This window comes from Serinus canaria, chromosome 5 (genome assembly GCF_022539315.1).
Source record: "Serinus canaria isolate serCan28SL12 chromosome 5, serCan2020, whole genome shotgun sequence".
Taxonomy (NCBI): Eukaryota; Metazoa; Chordata; class Aves; order Passeriformes; family Fringillidae; genus Serinus; species Serinus canaria.
The window spans coordinates 17,334,961-17,356,228 of NC_066319.1; the positions used below are offsets into that span (position 1 = coordinate 17,334,961).

At 41.0% G+C, this 21,268-nt stretch overlaps 1 protein-coding gene across 3 annotated transcripts in view; it reads right to left on the reverse strand.

Annotated features, from left to right (window-relative positions):
* The window catches only part of TSPAN4 (tetraspanin 4), a 417,843-nt gene that overhangs the window by 251,669 nt on the left and 144,906 nt on the right, over positions 1–21,268 (reverse strand). For all 3 annotated transcript variants that reach the window (XM_050975744.1, XM_050975742.1, XM_050975743.1), the window contains one exon: positions 16,973–17,054. The gene's annotated coding sequence lies outside the window, so the exon portion shown is untranslated. The remainder of the gene's footprint in view (positions 1–16,972; positions 17,055–21,268) is intronic.

Genomic DNA, 21,268 nt, shown 5'->3' on the forward strand with positions numbered 1-21,268 from the left:
CTACTGCAGCTAAAAGCAGGACAATGGGCAAAAAAAAAAAAGAATAAAGGTATTCAGCAGCATTGGTTATAACGTAAGAAAGGGCTGAAGAATGAAGACATACTCTGCAAAAGTCATCCATGCAATCACTTAGGAGTGCCACAGTTATCCTTCCTCAGTAAAATATTCTTGCAGTTGCCCCTGTGTTGAAAGCTTTAAATCTTGTGATTTTTTTTTTTCAAGAGTAAAAGCAGAAGGACAAAATATTTGAGCAAGACATAAATATATTTTTGATGAAAATGAAAGACATCCCTTGCAAACAAGAAGAGAGAGCTTTCCAGCAGATAGCTTGGAATAGCTGATGAAAAGAAAAAAGAAAAAAAAGAAAAAAAAAAAAAGCTGCTGAAAATGCCCCTTTTTTACATCTTCTTAAGGTTTTATCATTCTCCCATAGGAGATGATCAAATCCTGCTGTCTTCTGAGGAGGAAGGCCAAAGGTTGCAGCCATTCAGATGGCTGCACTTTGCTCCTTAGGAATATGAAACTGTCTCTGTCTTGAGAAAAGCTGCATTCAAAATGAGTAATCAGAAGAGCCAAAGTCCTGGTATTTTCCCATAGCAATTAAATATAGTGAAAACACAGCCCAGTGTTATGTATTACACACACAGAGCCTGACATTTTCATTGCTAGTGTCACCTACAGCTTAACACCTTTTTCCCCATAAATCAAGAAAGGTTGGGTTTTTTTATCCCTTCAGAAAGAAGTCTGAAGGCTATATTTCATACAACAATGTCACAGTTGTCATACATCCATTTAATAAAGAGAAGACTTTGTGGTCCACAAGCAAAAATCCAATCCTAAGCCACATGTACCTCCCCATTTCTGATCATCTCAACAGTTTAAAAACCCAAGCAGGGTGAGTCTCCTGTCATCTAACTTCTGATGTCCAGCCCATGCTTTCCCACTCTATTCCCAGTGTTCTTGTTAGCACTGAGAAATAAGCACCTCTCAGATTTACCTGATCTTAATACTGCCTGTAAGAGCAGAGAGACAACATCTGAAGGATATAGAACAAACTATTTGAGTTGGAAAGGAGCTAAAACAACCATCTGATCCAAGTGCCTGACCAGTTCAGGGCTGACCAAGTCAAAGCATGTTGCTAAAGGCATTGTCCAAATGCCTCCTACACACTGGCAGTTGTGGGGCACTGACCTCCTTTCTAGGATCCTGTTGCAGTGTTTGACCATCCTCCCAGTAAAGAAATGCTCCCCAATGTCCAATCTGAGCCTCCTCTGGTGTAGCTTTGGATTATTCCCCTGCATCCTGTCACTGGATGCTAGGGAGAAGGGATCAGCACCTCCCTCTCCACTTCCCCTTCTCAGGAAGCTGCAGAGAGCAACGGGGTTGTCCCTCAGCCTCCTTTTCTCCAAATTAGAAAAACACAAAATTTTCAGCTGCTCCTCACAGGTCATTCCTTCCAGCCCTTTTACCAGGTTTCTTATCCTCTAGATCCATTCAAGGATGCTTCTTAAACTGTGGTGCCCAGAACTGCATGCTGTACTCAAGGTGAGGCAGCCCCAACACTGAACACAGAGGGATGATCCCCCTTTTTTCAGGGCTGGGTTTGCTGCGTTTGATGCACCCCAGGATGGAATTTGAGCTGCAGGCTGTCAGGGCACACTGCTGACTTCTGCTGAGCTGCTGCCAACCAGCACCCCCAGATCCCTGCTGCTCTCCAGCCACTCTTCTACCAATTTATATTTGTGCCCAGCATTCCTCAATTCCAGGTGCAGCATCCAGCTAAACTTCAACTTGCCAAATTTCATCCCATTAATGGCAGCCCAATGCTCCAATCTATCCATATCCCTCTTTCAAGGCCTTCCTGTCCCTCCAGAGAGCTAACAGCACCTCCCAGTGTGGTACTGCCAGTGAATTTGCTAAAGGTACAGTCAAATCCTGCATTCAGACCAGTGATAAATAAACTGAACAAGCCTATAGCTGAACCCTGAGGAATGCTGCTGGTGAACAGCTGCCAGCCAGATGAAGCCCCACTCACTACAGCCCCTTGAGCCCTGCCCTCGAGCCAGTTCTTCACCCAGCACAACATGAACCCCCTCATCCCACAGCTGGTCAGCTTGTCCACAAGGATCCTGGGAAGGCATCAGTATCAAATGTCTTACTAAAATCCAGAAAAATTACACATCCCCTGCCTTTTACTCAAACAGGACTTCTCCTTGTGTAAACCATGTTCACTGTACCTGACAACTGCATAGACTGTAGACCCCCAGGTTTTACTCCCTACCCTTTTTGTAGACTGAAATAGTAAAGCAAACTAAAGCCCATAGATCATAATCTGATCCCAACATGGAATTTGCTAGGGTGCAATCCCTATCAGAAGGAAGATCTAAGTGGCAGCATACAGGACTGAAGTCTCACTTTTTACCTAGCTCTACTTCACAAGGGGTCTTTTATATGCATATTTTAAGCCCTGTTTCACTTTCTCAGTGCCACCTGCAACCCACAGTGCTACTGCATTTAAATTTCCAACATGCAAGACAGGGCTTGAAAATCACCTTCCTCCATAGTGAGTGGGAGGTTTTTTCCTGCTGGAAACAGAGGAATGTATCAAAATCCAAGTATAATCTAAATTTCCACCGAACAACGCATTTTTCCCCTTGGATTTGTCAGCTTTGTTTTGACTTCATAATTAAAAGCTAATCTTGTACAATGTAATTTTTAAAGCACTATTGTAATTTAAAATCATGAAAGACAGAATCATTGGGGAAAAAACCTTCAAGATCATCAAGTGCAACCTCAAAGCACTACATAAAGACTTAAAGACAGAATAGCTTATTATATCTTTCTCAACACTCATTACTTTTTATTTTATTGGAAACCCCTTCAAACAGGATCAGCATTTGAAGTGAAACATGCTATAAAATATAGAAAGAAGTTTTCCCATGGAATGAGGAATGCAATCAATTAAAATTCATTATTCTACAGATCTTCAAGATATTTGTTTCACCATCTAGATTGCATGGAAGTCCTCCCTGTAGCAAAGTCACATTTATGGATGCCATTACTTTACTTCAGGAGACAAAAGCAACCTTGCCATACAGAGGCTACTCGTCTGCATCATTCAAATATGTGTAAATGATTTTTGGGCTCCACTGACACCTCAAGCCTCAGAGAGTCTGGTGTTCATTTTGTTCAAAGTCAAGGCCACTCATCTGACAGCTGGTAAATTTTGTGTCTCGTTTCCTGGGCAGGATTCCTCCCCTGTTATCTTTCAGTACCCTGGAAAAGATTGCTTTCAAAATTGAACTTGCCAAGGCAACCACTTTCCTCCTGAGCAATCTCTAGAATGTGTGCCTTCCCAGCCGAGGTGTTGTCATTCCTTCTTTCACTCAGGGCACCTTGAGAGTCAGTGCAATGAAATAAAACCCTGGCAGCCCACTGGCAGGGATGACGGTAACTCATAATGCAATGGAATTGCATAAGCATTCAGTGTGCACACATACAACCATGCATTTAAACACACACCTCTGGCCATATGCCTACAAACACCTGGGGCTGTCATTGCCACCTGCAGACCTGGTATTACCACATCTCAAACGAAATCAGAAAAGCAGATGAAGCATAGCAGAGACCAGGCAGTGAGTTAACTGCACGTCATTTCTGTTGCAAAGCCAAAGATTTAAGATTTTCACAACAGGTTCTGCACCATCCACAATATGAGCAATACTGAATGGGGCAAATGCAAGAGCTGGCACCTGCTGGTACTTTGAAGACATTCATAAAGTTAAATACCTGGTTTTGTGCTCTGTTGGGGAAGTACAGGTTTAAACAACAGTTTAAGGTTAAGATATTGCATGCACTATTCAGCTTCACTGAAACCCAGATCTGAAGCCAGAGGAATTTCAAATCGTCTACAGACTGAGCAGCACTACCTTAAGTGAGCAGTTAGCTTGTGGAGGGTACTCAAGAGACTGACAAAACCTGTAGGAAGCTATTCATTTACTCCTTCAGGGAACCTGACTATGCCCAAATGGCTCATCACACCAGCAACTGTAGGTGGACAGGGATGAGCAGGAGATTCACCATAGGAGGGAACCAAACCCTACTCCAAGCAACAGGTAGGAATAAATACTGTAACAGAATACAGCAGCTCTGCAACTGTGTCCAAGACAGAGAACTAATCAGAGAGAATATATTATCTGGAATTGTATTTCCTTTCATTCTCAGGGCTTCCCCAAGAGGACGCTAATACTGGATAGGAGACAAGGATTTGCAAGGAAACCTGATGCAAGAAGTCATTAAAAATCAGCCAACAAAGTTTTCTTGTCTGCTAATTAGATACAACATCAGAATACTTGTTCCTCACAGGCCCAGCCTGTGAGGTATTTGATACTGGGGAGGGTCTCAACTGGCTCAGCCATGTCCAAACTCAGGCTTCACCAGGCCTCCTGGAGATATTTATTGCAGAGCATCTTTGTACTTGCTGCATTCTTCACAGCAGTAGGAGATGCTGGAGATCTTCTCACTTGGAAGGCAATTCTTCTAAATTGGAAAGAAGGCACAACACCTTCTCATCATGCTGTCACATTGGATTTTGAACTCTTTTTGACACTAGATTGTGTCAAAAAAGGAAATAAAAATAAAAACGCAAATTGACAGCTTCTGCAAAGCTTGGGAACTTTGTTTGAACTCAATTAATCTGGTTTAGAAACTATTCTCTAACACCATCTGACATGCAGCAAAGAACAGAGGTTCTCAAAAGAAAAGCGGCTGCTGCCAAAGTTGGCCTTTGCTCCTCTTCCTTAGAGGCACAAAAGAGAATAGGGAAAAAAAAAAAAAGAAATAATACATCCAGAAACTATTAGGGGTATGAGGGACCACTGCACTCAAGGATTGTAAGAAATGAACATTGTGTTCCCACAATCTGCATTTCTATAGGAATAGAGATACGAGTATATACACACGATAAATACAAATACATTATGAAGAGAATAATGAAGAGAATAAATTCTACAAATTTCTGTTCAATGTTGCTTGACTACAAGTAAGGCTTTAAGTATCTGGACATTTTTCCAGATGTTATATTGAATCAGTTAGAAAACTGGCTTTGTCCCAGTTAGCTCTGTCACAGATTTCCTTGTCACAGAACGAGGAGGCAGAGAGAATGCTTGGACTTCTCTCTGTTCAGAAGGACTGATCTCCATGAGCATGTTTTTCTGTATCCTTGTACTACTAAATGTATCTCTGCTAATGTACATCTAACTATGTGCCCCAAATACTTTAAAGGAGGTGGTTCAGCAGGAGGGGGCAGCTCCATGGGCTTTGCTGATTTCTTTGCCCATGCGCACTAGGTAAGAGGAGAAAAACTATACCACCTATACATGCTTTATCCTCTGTAACCCACACACCATAAGAGAGCTCTCCCATGCCTGGAGAGACTTATCAGCAGGGATATCTGAAACTAAAGACTCCCTGATAAAGAATCTGGCCATCTTCTTCCATCATTCCCATAAGATCTACTGCCCTCCTCAGGCTTTGCTGGCATGCCACCTCATGTTGACCTTGGTAATAAATACTTCTAAAATTGAAGAGATTTCCCATTGTGATCAGACAATAAACATTATTATGTGTTTGCCAAGGCAAGGGGCAGAGAAGCACTGATCAACCAGTGCCTGATAATGTCTGTGAGGATATTGCAAGTCAAGTCCAAGGGCTTGCAATATGTACATCAAGGGGCATGGTTAACACATCTCAGGAGAATCTCCATTTTTCTATTCCTTCCGATTTGTAACAGAACTAGACAATAGGAAAATTACTCATACTTAGCAAGACTTTATTACTCAAAGCACTTGGGAGAACAGTCTTTACACCTATGGAAAGCTTTGCAACATGCTTGCAGCTTATTTTCTATATTTAGGCTTGAATACTGCAACTTCTGCAGGAATACGACCAAAAAAAGAGGTCAGTAACTGTTAAACAGAATTTCATTTGCTGTCATTTATCCTATCAGGCTGCTTTTCAAATAGCAATATGAAATCAAGCTTGTTGAAATTCATCCATATGACAAATGCCTATTTCCTGTCTCTGCTTCAATTTTATAGTGACATGTCTGCCCTTATTAGATTTAGTACCTACTGAAGTAAAAAGAAAGAAATTCAAAATGGCAAAGAAATCTAAATCCGTGCCACAGACATTTCCAGAAATACTAACTAAAGGGCTGCCTAAACTCCAAAACCCAGGACAACCCAGGAATCTTACACTTACTCATTATGAAAATTTTAAAAAATGCTGTGAAGCTCTCTTCAGTCCATCAGAACGTTTCTATTAATCTATAAAGGAATAGATACAGTTATTTGGCAAAATTACAAAAAAAACCCATTCTCAATACACTAGAAGCATTATTCAGTTGATATGAAAGAATTGCATCGATTTAACCTCAAACAAAATTTCAAACAGCTCTGTAACAACAGAAAGACATGAAGAGACAGGCTGTAAGCAGACTTTGCATCTTCCAAAATAATCCAAACAGCATCAACACAACTTCAGAAAAGGTAAGCTTAAATTATTAAATTAATAGGAGCGTAACATACACTTGGACGATGAAAAGTACTTCCAGAACACCAAATTTGTTTGATAATTCCACTGGCATAACTAGTTTATAAATTCATGATACGGAGTAGATGACTCACTCTTAGCCTACCTTTAGTGTCCTCATACTGTTAACTCTTAGGGCCATGATCAGGCGAGAGCAGCTTCCATAATTATGACAAACAGCATGAAGAGCAGGGAGTGGTGTTTAAATTAAACTTTAGTTACAACTTACCAGCCATATCAGGAGCTGGTATAAAATCACAGCACTCTATTAAGGCTGTAGTTCCACATAATTATTTTTACTGACTGTACACTGATTTAAGAGAGCTAACTCTCCCTCCCAGCTCTGCTCTCCTCACAGCAGAATCCACTTCCACCGTACTTAAGCTGACTCAGTTACTCCCAATGCCACGCTCTAAACTAGAGCTGAGGAATCATGCTGATAAAATAATGTAAACATAAATAAATGAAACTTTAATGAAGCCAGGGTAACTTCCCCAGTTTTGCATCTAACCCTCTGCTATTCATGAACTGCAACTATTTGTTGATTTTGGGAATGTATTTGTGTCTAAACACTGACTGCAGGAAGACAGTGGCACTGAAACAGACCATCACATTCATCAGCTGCCTACTGGGTGCAAAGTGTTGGGGTTATTTTGGTCAGTGCTGTAGTCCAATATAGGTATCACACTTCCCCCTTAGCATGAATGAAAGGTGAGGATGAACTCACATGTTTGCAGATAGTTTTAAACATACTGGAAATAACAGTTATCACACCAAATTTTTGTGAACTTCATCCAAACAATAATGAAACTGTAAGGTCCACAGAGGTGGAGAGCATTTATATTTTTTTCAGTTTTAAGTATTGTTACTCTGCCCTCAGCCTTGGCTATAGCACAGTTGAGGCCTGCACTCCTCCTTTGGGATCCTTGGAGAGAGCTGCTTTGGGGCTTTTTTGGGGCTGAGACTCTACCATTTGGCCTCCAGCTGAGCTGCAGCATCAATCCTGGAGTGACAGCAGAGCTCACACATTCAGCTCATGCCTTCAGACGAGCACAAATAATTCACAGGCCAGTGGCTGACTATGACAGATGGCAACCTCTGAGTGATGAAGGCCAAGTTCTTTGCTGAAGTGAACAGGGACAGCATGGCGGGACATCCAGGGAAGCAGGGAGCCCAGCCTATCCAAAGTCACAGAGCAATTCCTGTATATTAACAACCACTCATTTTCATTCCATCAGAACCTTACAGCCTCTCCCTGTTTCCACTCCCTTTACTTCTAATTTTCTCTCCTTCAGTAGTCCTACCTTGCCTTTTTCCAGTCTTTTCCATTAGATACATCTCATCCCCTCATGTATCACTTCATGGCATGCACTGACCTCCTCCTCTCATTTTCTGAGCCAAATATCCTTGTCTGACTTAGAGATGTTTCCACATTTAAACTCTACAGTTATGAAAGAGATAGTGGCAAAGGGTGGGAGGTTTGTGGAGTCAGCACACAGACACACAGTGCAGAGTTTCAATCTGTGGTAACACGTTTTCAGATGGAGCCTCAAGAAGACTGTTTGCTTCTGCTAGTTTAAATAAAATGAAATTAAATGAAATTAAATGAAAGGCCACAACTCAGCCTGACTCGTTACTGGGCACAGTCTGAGCTACTTTAGGCAAGCGGTGAGGTACAGAAGCAATACCAGCAGTAATTGCTGTGAGTCCTGATATGCTTAGAAATTAATCAAAGTAGTTACTGCAGAATACTTTCAAGTGACTTCAAGAGTTCAATTTCTACATAGACACTCTTACCCCATAACAAACGTCCTCACAGGGGATTATACCTATAGAAATAATTTCAAGTAGCCTATTTGAGGAAAAGTCCAGGAACAGACAGATCTTAGGATTTAGCTGACCACACAGTGAAAACTTTCCAATCCAATTCACTTTCCCTACAGCTTCGTTCATTTGGTTTCAACTCCAAGTCTTTACTGGCTGCTTAGGTCACTTCCACTAGAACCTGTGATCTTACTGAAGAAACCAGAAAAGGTAAAGTAGCCATAGCACAGAGAAGAAACAGGGATAGGGATAGGCAGGGCTATAGAATACAGCATTTCCACCTCCAGCAATCAACCAGAGGGAGATCCCTCATGAGACCAGGAAGGAGCTAATGTACAAAGCTGTAACACAGTGGGCTCAACACCAAGCAAGCAGAAGAGATGGTGTGCTCCAGGATAACATTAATCTCTCTTTTTTCCAAGTTGACCTGGGCTTCACTGAAGGAGACAGGTTTGAAGTTTGTTTCAAATCTCTTTAAGTAGATCAAAGTCTTTGAATTGAAAAGACAGTGGATCAGGGCTTTCATGTGGCTCCTATCCCTCACTGTGAGACTACACCCAACAGCCAAGAAATAAAGAGAGAGGTTCTGCCTCCTTACTATCTTCCTCCCTCTTCTCTGTGCCTGGTGAAGTCCTGGTCAAACTGAGGGGGAGAAGAGCTTATCTGCTATTGTAAGAGAAGGAAAACATCACATCTCATGCTTATAAAACCCTACCAATTTGAACACCACTGAGAAGTTCAAACTGCCAGTAACTGCCATTTTCTTTTAAAGAAGATGGGCTTCATAGTGAAGAAAAGAAGAATTAGTTGGCACCGCTAACCACCTTACATGACTTGTTTTTCCACCTGATTTGTTTCCACCACAGAGTGTGCTTTGTGCAAACTTCTCTGTTCAGAGCACAGACCTTTCTTTCCTTCCCTTTTCCTGAACTCCAGGAAAGACTCCCCACCACAGTAATCTCCCCAGGTTACACTGGCAGAGCTCCAGAGGGCAAAAAAATGCTGATCCAAAGCATTCTCTCACAGACCTCTTGCTACACATTCATTCATGAGGAGTTTAGCAGAAAAAAATAGCAGTGGTAACACTGACAATGTGGCACAATTCACCACAGAAGACACACAAAATGTGTAAAAAGCAGAGGTAAGAGATTTTTTTTTCTGAAACAGATGTTCTGTGTACTGCAATTCCACTAAATTCCCTTTGGTACCACTTGCAATGCTTGAAAAACCATCACGTCAGAAATCCTAGCAGTCTCCAAATGCTTTATACCCACTAGCATCACCTTTATGACCTTTTTTCTCGGGGGTCTCCAAGGAGTTTAGCTTGTTGATACACTACTATGTGTATTAGTGGCTACAAACCCAGCTCAGACCCAATTGCTCCTTTTAGTACTCTCCACATTGTATCTTTGCAGCCACATATTTTCAGAAGAGCCCTTTACTCCAATTTTCAGAGGAGCTCTGGTGCACTCCTTAAGCAGCTGGAGGAGAGCTGTTAGAAATGTGCTTAGAGCTCTGCTGCTCGTGAGATGACACCAAAGGTCAGACATTTTCAGTACCAAAGGGACATACAGCATCCTAGGCACCTGGAAAACAGAGCCACACATTCAAGAAATCAGGAACTGAGTTGGTAACTTTTGCCTCATTCTTCTGTTAAATACACCCTAAATCAGAAAGCAAATATTCAGTACCATCTCCAACCACATGAAGTTGTTCCTGTTTTTAGTCTCTTGACCCACTCTGAGCCAATCTTGTCACCATTGCTTTCAGAAGCCTGATTTTATCTTTTTATCACTGCTGCTACAAGACAGCTGACTGCAACAAACATGTCTGTAATGAAATCAGTTGACCCAGAAAAGAATTGCTAACACCAGTCTAGATTAAAAAAACAAGTACAAGTAGATGTTCTCTCTGACTGCAGGCAGTCCATGCTAAAATGCTGGAGCAATACAGGCACTGTAAAAAAAAGTCTCCTGAATCTGCCCATATTCCAGATTGCTAAGCTTTCCTAAATTTTCCACAGGTTTAAGCATGTGGGTGACCTACTTAAAACAGTGTAATTAAAATAAGCAAGAGTGCAATTATCTTTACTATAAGAAAGCCTAAAGTTTTCTATTATTTTATCCTCAAAAAGCAAAAGCTTTCTTAGAAGTATTGTTCAGACAAAGCAATTTACTTTTGCAGGCTCTAGTTTTAGACTCTTTTTGAAAAGGTGGGAATTCACCCACTGACACAAAACTTGTTTAATAATACATGCCTGCTTTACTTATTTGTTTCGTTTACCTTACAGTTTTCTCTAATACAAGGAAAGCTCCTTCATGAAAGGACAGATTTTTTCCATGTGCTAAGTCCAGGACTTACCAGACTCCAAAAACAAGTGTAGCAGCACATGTCTTCATCCAGGCTTCTATTAACCAGACACTTTTTATCTTCTCTGACTCAAAAGGGTAATGCAAAGTAAAATAGCACTCTCACACACAGAAGACTTCAAATCCATCTCAACTGGTTATCCCTGCTTATCAGACTCCAAGCTTTCTTCTAGCCTCTCAATAAATCCCCCTCCTATTCACAGTGTCTCCCAAAGATCATAATAAAATCAAATATTTATCTTGCATTCCCAAATGGAGTGTGCACACTTGAAGATGGAATCAGGAAATAGTGAAGCAGAGAGGAGTGGACACCAGAAGAGCCATACAAAATCACCCATTAAATTTAAGAGCTTTCAGCTGCTGTCAAGCACGTCTGGACCAGCTGAGGAAGAAAGAAGTCCAGTTTAAAAGAAGACCATTTGAAATGGCTCTAATTCCTCCAGGTAAAAGGGGGTTTTGTTAACATACTACAGTTACCATTACAATTCACACTGCCAACAGTAGATGTTCAGCAGCGACACCAGTGAATATTTTAAATTACATCTGTCCTGCTGTTCACAGCCAGGTCTGCTCTGGGAGCAGGTACCCAACTTCACTCCAGCCTGCTCCCTTCCTGCAGTGCTTGTTCACACTGACTGCAGACACTGGGATCTTGGCGGTGCCAGAGGAAGACAAAGCTCAGCCTCCATCTCCCATTTCAGAGGTAAGGTGTGCAGGGCTTAAAACTGCCTTGTAGGATTGAAGAATAAGCAGCTTCCCACAGAAGGCCTGGGATACTGTTTGTAGTCAAATCTTCAGCACAAGGCCAGAATTCTCCTTTACTGCAGAGCTGACACTCCAGTCTGAGAGTTCATATTTCATAGTAAAAAAGTAATGAAAGGAGCTCCCATATTTCCTGGTTAACATTTCAGCCTTCTAAAGGGTAATAAACCAATATCTCCCTACAACAACAGATAAGACAGACAAATAAAATGTCAAACTACTTTAGAAATAAGCTAGTCAAGATAATAGAATGAATCTCTTGAGTAGCCATTAATAGCATTTGGCAAAGACTATTCCAGAGGACATATGATATCTAACACAAAAGGATGTGCTATTTTTGTATCTCCCCTTTAAAATTAATTTAGTGCTGACAGGAAGATACCTGTATAATATCTAAAACCTTCCCCACATCCTCAGGAGGAGTGATACCACTAACAGTTCTATGAAAAAACCAAAGCAGAGTCTGCATGGCCAGACAGAGGGAGCCCTGTGCTGAGACTCAAGGCCAGGGATCCTTATCCCAGTTCTCCTACCAGCCAAGAGACCATGGGGGCAAACTGCTTTCCTGTCACATATCTGCAGTGTGAGATGATCACATACTTCACAAAACATTGAGATGTATCAGCACACAGAGCACACAGCGTGCTGCAAGAGCTCTGGTTTTATTACCACCAAATTCCCTAGCTGCACAACTAACACAAAGGGAATAAAAACTCCCTATCAACCAAATAAGCAACTAAGTTGTGAGTAAAACAGCAATATGGGATAGACATATTTATTTGCTTGCATTGCTTCCTGCAAAACAAAGACCACGGTAAGAGCCCGTATTAACAATTACTCAGTGGCACAAAACAGGAATATATCAGCTAGACCTAACTTTTCCTATTGTGCTCTCTGAATGACTTGCCATTATCACTATAATACAGCATGAAAAATACCACACTCTTCAGCCCCTATTTTTTGATTAACCAGGTGCTCTGGGAATTTCTGTCTATCCCCATTTGTAATTACTAGTTGTTATTGACATTTTCAATGTGACTTGCCAGCAATTAAATCTATTTGGAAAGAAAAAAACTTTTTTTTCTTCCACAGAAATGACTTACTTATATTTAAAATAAACCAGACCCGTTAGGTTAAAAATCTAATTCCGATCCTTCCTTCTGCCTAGTTCTGATTAAGTTTTTCTCATTTTTCAGTGGCTCTGAAGAGAATTGGAGAAATTCACCATCTCTCATAAGGCAAGTGGGAACTTTGGAGAACTCTGCAGCATGGATAATGAAAGCCCTTGCAGCAACTCTTTCACAATACCAGTTATCCTCACGGTAGCCAGCCCTCTGAGCTGGAAGGCAGACATGGGGAGCAGATTGAAGCCCTCATAATTCAGGAGGAAATGGTCAGTGACCTGCTGCACATCTAGACATACACAAGCCTATAGGCCCTGATAGGATCCACCCAAGGGCACTGAGGGAGCTGCTGGGAGAGTTTGCCAAAGGCACTTCCAACCATTTGTCACCTGTCCTGGTGAACTGAGGGCTCCCAGCTGACTGAAGTCAGCAGCTGTAAAGCCCATCTAGAGAAGGTTCAGAAGGAGGATTTGGGGAAGGACAGACCTGTCAGCCTGACCTTGGTGCCAGAGAAAGTCATGGAGCAGATTGTCTTGAGTGCATGTGCATGTGGCACATACTGGACAACCAGGGGATCAGGCCCAGCCAGGATGGGTTTGTGAAAAGCAGCTGGTAGGCTGCTTGACCAACTTGATCTTCTAAGACAAGGTGATCTGATCAGTGGATGATGGAAAGGCTGTGGATATGAATACATGGATTTTAGTAGAGCCTTTGACACTGCTTCCCACAGCCCTGTCCTGGAGAAGCTGGCTGCTCACGGCTTTGGGTGGGGGCATTGCTCACTGGGTAAAAACCTGACTGGATGATGGGCCCAGAGGTGGTGGTGAGTGGTAGGTAACAAGGGACAGGATGACAGGAAATGGCCTAAAGTTGCACCAGGACAGGTTTAGATTAGATATTAGGAAAAACTTCTACACTTTAAGAGTGGTTAGGCATTGGAATATGCTGCCTAGGAAAGTGCTGCAATCATCCCTGGAAGTCTCAAAAATGTGTGGATGAGGGACCCCAAGTGACACAGCTTAGTGGTGAACACGGTGGTACCAGGTTAATAGTTGGACTACATGATCATAAAAGTCTTTTCCAACCTTAACAATTCTATGAGTCTAAGTGCTGGGGGATGCAATAAGCAAAGCCCCAGCTCATGGGCTGAGGAAGGCATTTTTGAGGACTGTCTCACACAATGCAGTTCTCCCCTTGCTTGAAGTGCACACAGCTGAGCAGTGACAAACTCTTGATTTGCAAATCTTTTCCCTGGTCCCAGATTTCTGGTCCTTTGCGTTCACAATTTGGGCTAAAAATCAGAGTTTCACCTTCAGGACTTCCATTGCCATTTATAGTTGGAAAAGGGCTTCTCAGAGTGAGATTTTTTCACTTGTTATTGATTACTGCTGTCAGAGGAGCCTGTAGGTTTTCTCCATCCTGTCAACCCTAAGGTGTTTAGTATGGCAAACCAGCCTCCTTGTCAGCAGTAAGGCAAGAAGCAGGAAGAGCTAAAGAAAAACAAACGCTGGTGGGGAAAGCGAAGCATTATTCCTCTCCACAACAACTCCATTCCTAACATCAGGCATGCAGGTAAAAAGTCTTTTCATGGCACAAGGATCCTTCTAAATCCCTCAGAATCTACATCCTGACAGCTTCTGGTCTAGACTCTTTGTCTGTGTGCAAGTGCTACACTGACACAGGCAGCTTTCCCCCCTCTTTATGTTAGGAAAGGAACACCACAGTGTGCCACTTCTCCACAAGGTCATCTCCTTGTCTGTACAGCAGAAGTGACTATTCTGGTTAAATCTCACCTCCCCGTGACAGCACACTTGAGATAACAATTCACACTACTGATTTCCATGGTGAAATACTACCTGGGAGACTCACACTTCTTATGTATGAAGTACAAGCACTTACTACATGCATAATCAATCACATTCACTGTCAGACCAAACAGATGCCCCCAGCACTCATTCACCACGTTTACCCAAAAAGCCCTACACCAGAAATAAGAGTTTCTCCTTCACCAGAAAGAAGTGTTTCTCCCTAGTCTGTAAAGATCACCTTAAAGACTCAATGTAAGAAATTTCTGCAGAGGAACAGATTTTGCTTGATTTTTATTTTCCCTGCATATATTATACAGCAGTGCTGTGCACAATGCTGAAAGGATGAGCAAGTAAACATGGTCTTAAGAGTTGTATCCTCCAAATCATACAGTCATCCTGTGTGAATATTTACAGTAACAAAGAAAACAAAGAAGCCTCCCACTCTTCTTCAAACCTTGCTCGGAAGCTCTGCAGAGTTAAATATATAACAATACAAAATCAACAAAATCACTAACAACGCATAAAATTGGGTCAGTCCAACTGCTGAAGGCTTATGCTTGCTGCATCTCCTTGGCCTAAATCTGTAATTCAGCTTGAGAGTTGAAAGCAAAGTTGTTCAAACTTTGACACAGTAATTCAGTAAATAAAACAAAAAACCCTAGTCCAATCAGACACTATATTAGTGGGTAAATTATGGCCACACTACCAACAACTACACTACCTGCCCCATTTAATTGCAAAACCTACACAGACAGAATGGCCCTTTTGAGGGGCCTGTGTAACAACAGGTATTTTAATTTTCACAGACAAAAATGAAGGGAGAAAAAGTAACAAAAAGAGTTACTTTCTAGCATAAATCACTGAGATTTTATTCATTCAATTCAATTGACACAGGGTAAGGTTAACAACATAGAACAGATCTTATTTCCACTAGTAACTTAACAGGGAAGTTATAGATTCAAAGATACACATCAGAAACAAAGAAAATACACTGGGGGGGGGGACACCCAAAAGAAACAAGCAAACCCCAAACACCATAAAACCAAAGAAATCCAAGACCTAGAAACTAGGAGCAGGAGGAGAAAAATTACTGAAAATCAAGCAAGGCAAAAATTCCTGAGAGACACCACCTTTTTTAGGGTGTGAGATTAACCAAGTCAACAGCGGGTATCAATCAACATCAGTGAACTTCAATTCCACTTCACATTATGGACCTTGATCAAATTCTCAATTTACCTGGGCTGCAGAAGTCCACAAATGCACACAGACTTAGATAAACACCTGCAAAAAGGTGTTTGCAATTCCCAGCAAAAAGGGACACCATGCAATGGTGATTGTTTCTCTGAGTGTCTTCAGTAGCTTGCAAACAGTGTGTTCCTACTATTTGCTATCACCTGTATTTTCTTTTAAACTGCAAGCAAGAACTTATTTTTCTTTCTGGATTTCTGACAAAATCTGACTTTCCTCAGGTTGGGACTGGTCACTCTGTCGCCTGTAACTGTTTAAAGGAAACCAAAATAGGAAGTATTTAAATAAAATAAAGGGAAAACACTGAGCCTCAATTGAAAAGCTTCACCACTTCAGCTATATCCACTTGGAAGCTATTACAGTGTTTTATTTCCAGCTTTAGTCTTCCAGAAGATTCAGAAATATTTTCCCCTATAGGGCTTTAGAAGGGACTGAACATAAACACCAATGCATCATCATCTTCCTTTCTGCTTACTTCAGGAGCTGCACTCTGTGAGATTATCCCAAATATATCTCAGTCAGTCTCTCAGCCATTTGTTGCTGGGTGATCAACTATATAGGTACAGCAACTCTGTCAGGTGCTGCAGCACCTCTTTTTTAAATCTGTTTATCTGCCCCTTTCCTTCCCACGGTGTGTTCTTCTACACCTTCACTGTTTTTATAACATGATTTCAAGGACTGGACCTGTTTTTTTTTTCCTATTCAAAATATGCTGTGCAAAAAAATTCAAATTTGGGGGAAAGAGTGAAGATTGGCAGATTTCATGCATGACTTTAGCTTTTATTTATTATTTCAATTTTTTTTTCTTGAACAGTGAATTCTCATAATATATCAGCATTTGTCATAAATCAAACCAAAAAAAAAGCAATCTGAGTATGAAGGAATGCAGCTGTGCTCAGTACTCAGGTAAACAACAGCCACACCATATGAAGTTAGTTTGCCAGTAAGAAAAAAAACAGTGGATCCTGGGTTAATTCAATTCCCACTTCAGTCCCCTCACACAAAGGGCTCACTGCAATGTCTTTCCAGGCCACCACACCCCAGGGGAAAGAAAGAAACACAACCCACATCAGCAGTAAGCAAAATTTTCTGGTACCAGTCTGATCCATTATATCAACTGTACTATTTCTGCAGATGGTCATTTCTACTCTCTACAAAGCCATCCGCTGAGTCCTGCAGTTGAAATGCAATTATCAACTCAGAACGTTATTTCAAATCAATAAATAGATCTCAACTGCTCACGTACCTGATGGAGGGACAGGAGCTCAGAGCACTTGATGGGATCCCAGTTGACAAGGTGGCCTCTCTGCAGCCAGCACACTGGGGATCTGCAAAACAAGGCCCGTGTGTCAGAAGCTGAACATCTTTTACAAAATACAAGGAAAACAACTCATTCTAACCGTGCCTTTGAGAAGGACAAAAGAGACACCACCCCCCATTAACTATGCTAAACCCACTGGATTGAAACCTAATACAGAAAAATGTGGCAAGGTGTGATTGTAAAGGATGGTGCATGAAACCACAGACTGGCTCCTGAAGTTGTCAGAATGGCAACACCCACCAGTGGCAGCAGGAGCAGAGCAAGGGGACACATCACGTTCTAAAGCTGGTGGGATAGTGTTCTTCACTCTCAATGGGATTTAAGCTTCTTTCTCTCATGGGCACTTCTGAACATCACACACAGCATGTTTCCACTTAGCCCCATGCTCAAGCACTTCATTAGAAGAGGGCAGCATTATCAGCTTCTTTGCATAATCTGAATCCTATTAAACACTGGATCAGATATGAGCACTTCATCCCATTAACCACTGGATCAGATACAAGCACTTAATGGACTTGAGACTCAGAAAAAACCGTGTACATAAATTCTACACATCCAGAATATATAATGCATAAATCCAATACTGGGGAGGTGGGGAAGTTCATTGAAAAACAACATACAAGAAACTGGAAAAAATTAAAATCAGCTTTCTAAAATCAAAACACTGTCATAAAACCAGAGCATTAGAATCTCTGTCTTGCGTACTGTTTTGGTTTTTAAGGAAGTTATACTTCTGATTTTTTTGTATAACCACAGAAACTAATTTTTCATTTTTAGCTTTAAAAGAAAGCAGAGCTCTCCCCAAAATCTCATGCATACAGAAACTGAAAAGATTTTATTAAACTTATTAAATTTTAAAAACCAAAAATTAAAAGAACCCCATTAGTAGAACAGCAAAAGGCATCATTAATGGGACTACACCATACAAAAGGATGAAGTAACTGTACATAGCACTGGACAAGACAAGGCACGTGTAAAATTAAACCTCCATTTCAGATCAGGTCATTGCCCACGTGATGCCCTGTATTAAAACTTTACTTCACAGAATCTTAAGCTGGTTGAGGTTGGAAGGGAACCCTGGAGGACATCTGACCCAACTGCTTGGTTCAAGCAGAGGTGCTCTGAGCCGGTTGCCCAGAATTGTATCAGACAGCTTTTAAAGATCTACAACCACAAGGCTGCACAACCTCTCTGGACAACCTGTGCCAGCATTTAGCCACCCTCACAGCAAGAGTATTTTCCTGATGTTCAGACAGAACTTCCTCTGTTTCAGTCTGTGCTTCTGTTCCTGTCACTTGGCACCACTGAAAAGAGCCTCCCTCCTATCTTCTTGTACCCTCCCTTCAGCTATTTATATATATTGATAAGATTCCCCCTGAGTCTTCACCTCTAAAAGCTGAATAGTCCCAGCTCTCTCATCTCAGCCCTTCTCCATTACTCATCTCTGCGGCACTTCCCTTCCATCATGATGAGACTCACATAGAAATGCACACTGTTTCCCCACTGCACATGAAGTCTCATCAAAGCTCACAGGACACTTAGCAAGGGCAGATGTTAGATCCCCTCCTAATGCAAAGTGCCTGGGAATCAACACCCCAATAAGTTGCTACCAGCAGATTTAAGTAAAAAGGTGACAGGGTGACACTTCTCTTCTTCCAGGAGCCCAGAGAACTTGAGAAGACATGATTTAACAAATGCTGTGGCTCTATTCATACTTCTCATCCCCCACCACCCCAATTATGGACTGGCTGAAAGGTTTTGAAGGAAAGGCTTTTAAGCAAAGAATGTTATAAGTAGAATAACAAGTGTTTTTATGTCAGTGCAATGACTTCCATAGTTATTAAGGCAGAATTAGTATACTTGGAGAAACAGAAACTATGAGAAATGGACAATTAAGAGTACAGATTAATCCTCAAAGATAAGATGCCTAAAGACCTAATAAAGGAAATTTCATTTCCTTCCAGGAAGGGAAACGAAATCTCGCTCGACAGAAAAGAAAGGAGATATGATCAAATGAAATGCATTGAAAAAAACCAAAAAAAACCAGAAAACCGGGACATCTAGTGACTACAAGAAAATGGTCTGGGAGGAAATGAGGCATAGTGCAAAGGACCAAAACATGCCAAAACTAGCCTCACAGATGTTGCAAAAGCAGGGGAAAAAAATCAAGGAGAAAGATGCATCTTTGAGGGGAAGATATGAGTGACATGGCATGGATACTAAAAAAAAAAATCTTTGCCAAAGTGAAAGCCATCAAAAGGCATGGCATGCTATCAAGTGCAGGGACATGGACCAAAGCTTGCCCAATTGGTCCCCATTAAAATCACAAGATTTCATTTCCCTTCCCAAAAGGAAATAGCCTGACTGAAACCAGTGAGATCAGAGAGAGATCTAACTCTTTCAAAAGGCCTGCAAGGCATTTGATGCTTCTTTTACCAGGCTTTCACTGCCTTTGGTTGAAACTTTTCCAAAAAGGTGAACTTCAAACACCTGCTTCAAGGGAAGAGGATGACACTGGAGGATGCCCTTTATTCAACCAGACAGACTCCACAGTAACAAACACAGATGTTCAGCACTCCTATCTTCTACCTCGTGACTTTAAAAAAAACCCTGCATGGTCTAATTACTGAATAAATGAAACAGATTAATTAGATTAGACAGTCAGAAGAAATAAGGCCATTCCTTCCCATTTAAGCACACACTCAGTACAGGAGACGTACCAAGAAAGAAAAAAAAAATCTATTGCATAAATTAAACAATTCAAGTACAGCACAAGAAGATCTTTAAGGAAAGAAGTTATTCTAAATGGGAAAGGAGACTATGAACTACTGATTGCATCAATGTGTCACCTACCCACTTCTGAAAAGTTCTGCTGCCTAGAACAGCATTACTGTGTCAGGCATGGAGCCTAAAGTGGAATGCAAGGTACAAAATCTGCTCTCCCTCGTAATGTCTTTTATCCAAATCACATCCATACCACAGGAACAGATTATTCACAACTGGGAAAATGCATCCAAAGTCTATTTCCCAGCAGCTTTTTAGAGAGGACTTCATGGAAGTGAGGCATGAATGGAAATCATCTTGGGAGAGTGCTATGTAGTAAAAAGGACCTCATCAGGACAAATGTGTCTTTATTTTTGTTTCCAGCTTAATAGAAATAAGAGAATCCCATATTTGTTCCAGTTTCAAATACCAAAACCAAAAAACCAACAAAAATTTGAGTAAACTTATAGGTGAATTGTTTCTACAATGTTTCTGCTTTGTTTCCAAGCCAAGAAAGTGCTTGCATGTGTTCTGTATACTTGATGTAGCTTGATTTATATCATTAGATAGAGAGAGAATTTGCTTGACCTAATGAACTCTCCTAGACATCACCACAACTTCAACTCTTTTGCTGTAAATCCTTCTGCCTTTTAGCACAGTGGTCTACATATAAAAATACAACTGACCAGACACATAGCCCAGAAATCAATTCTGAACTTCTGCCCGAAGCCAAGGAAAAGCTCTTTTGCCCACCTAATGAAACATATCTATGGGCAACAATGCTAAAATCTAAAACTTAATTAATTATAAAATTATGATAAATAAAATTAATAGAATAGAAACCATTATTAAAATCTAAAATAGATTTCTTCCCTTTTCATTAATCTTTTTGGTTTATGAACCTAATTTTTTTCATGTCTGCCAGAAAACTAGATAACAAGGAATGTCAGCATCCATTTTGTTAAAAGTGTCTAAAACCATATTGACCCCATCAAAACAATGACCACAAAGTTCTTCTTTTAACTTTTTCATTTAACTTTAAAGGATAAAAAACTCGAGGTCTTTTTGTTGTCATAATCCGGAAGCTCTGCTTGCCCAAAACTGTGGCTGTTGATTTTTCACTGAGGTTAGTTCACAGTATTGCACAGAACAAGCTCAAGGCCAGTGCAACTTCAGGCTTACTTGATATCAATCACACTTTGACTTTTCCAACTCTTGCTACAGAAGCTCCATTCAACAAAAAATTAAGCTTCTGAGCTGGTGATTATGTATTCAGCCTAACTAGTCCCAGTTAAAGCAAAAGGGATGTAACATCAAAAAAATGTTTCTGTCCCCTTCTTTGCTTGGTGTTCATTTAAATTCTGCCTGTCCTGGAAGGAGGAAAGTGCTGTAGATGTTTTGAAAGATTAAATGAGAGTTTATTCAATAGCACTGCAGTCAATACTTTTTTTAATCAAG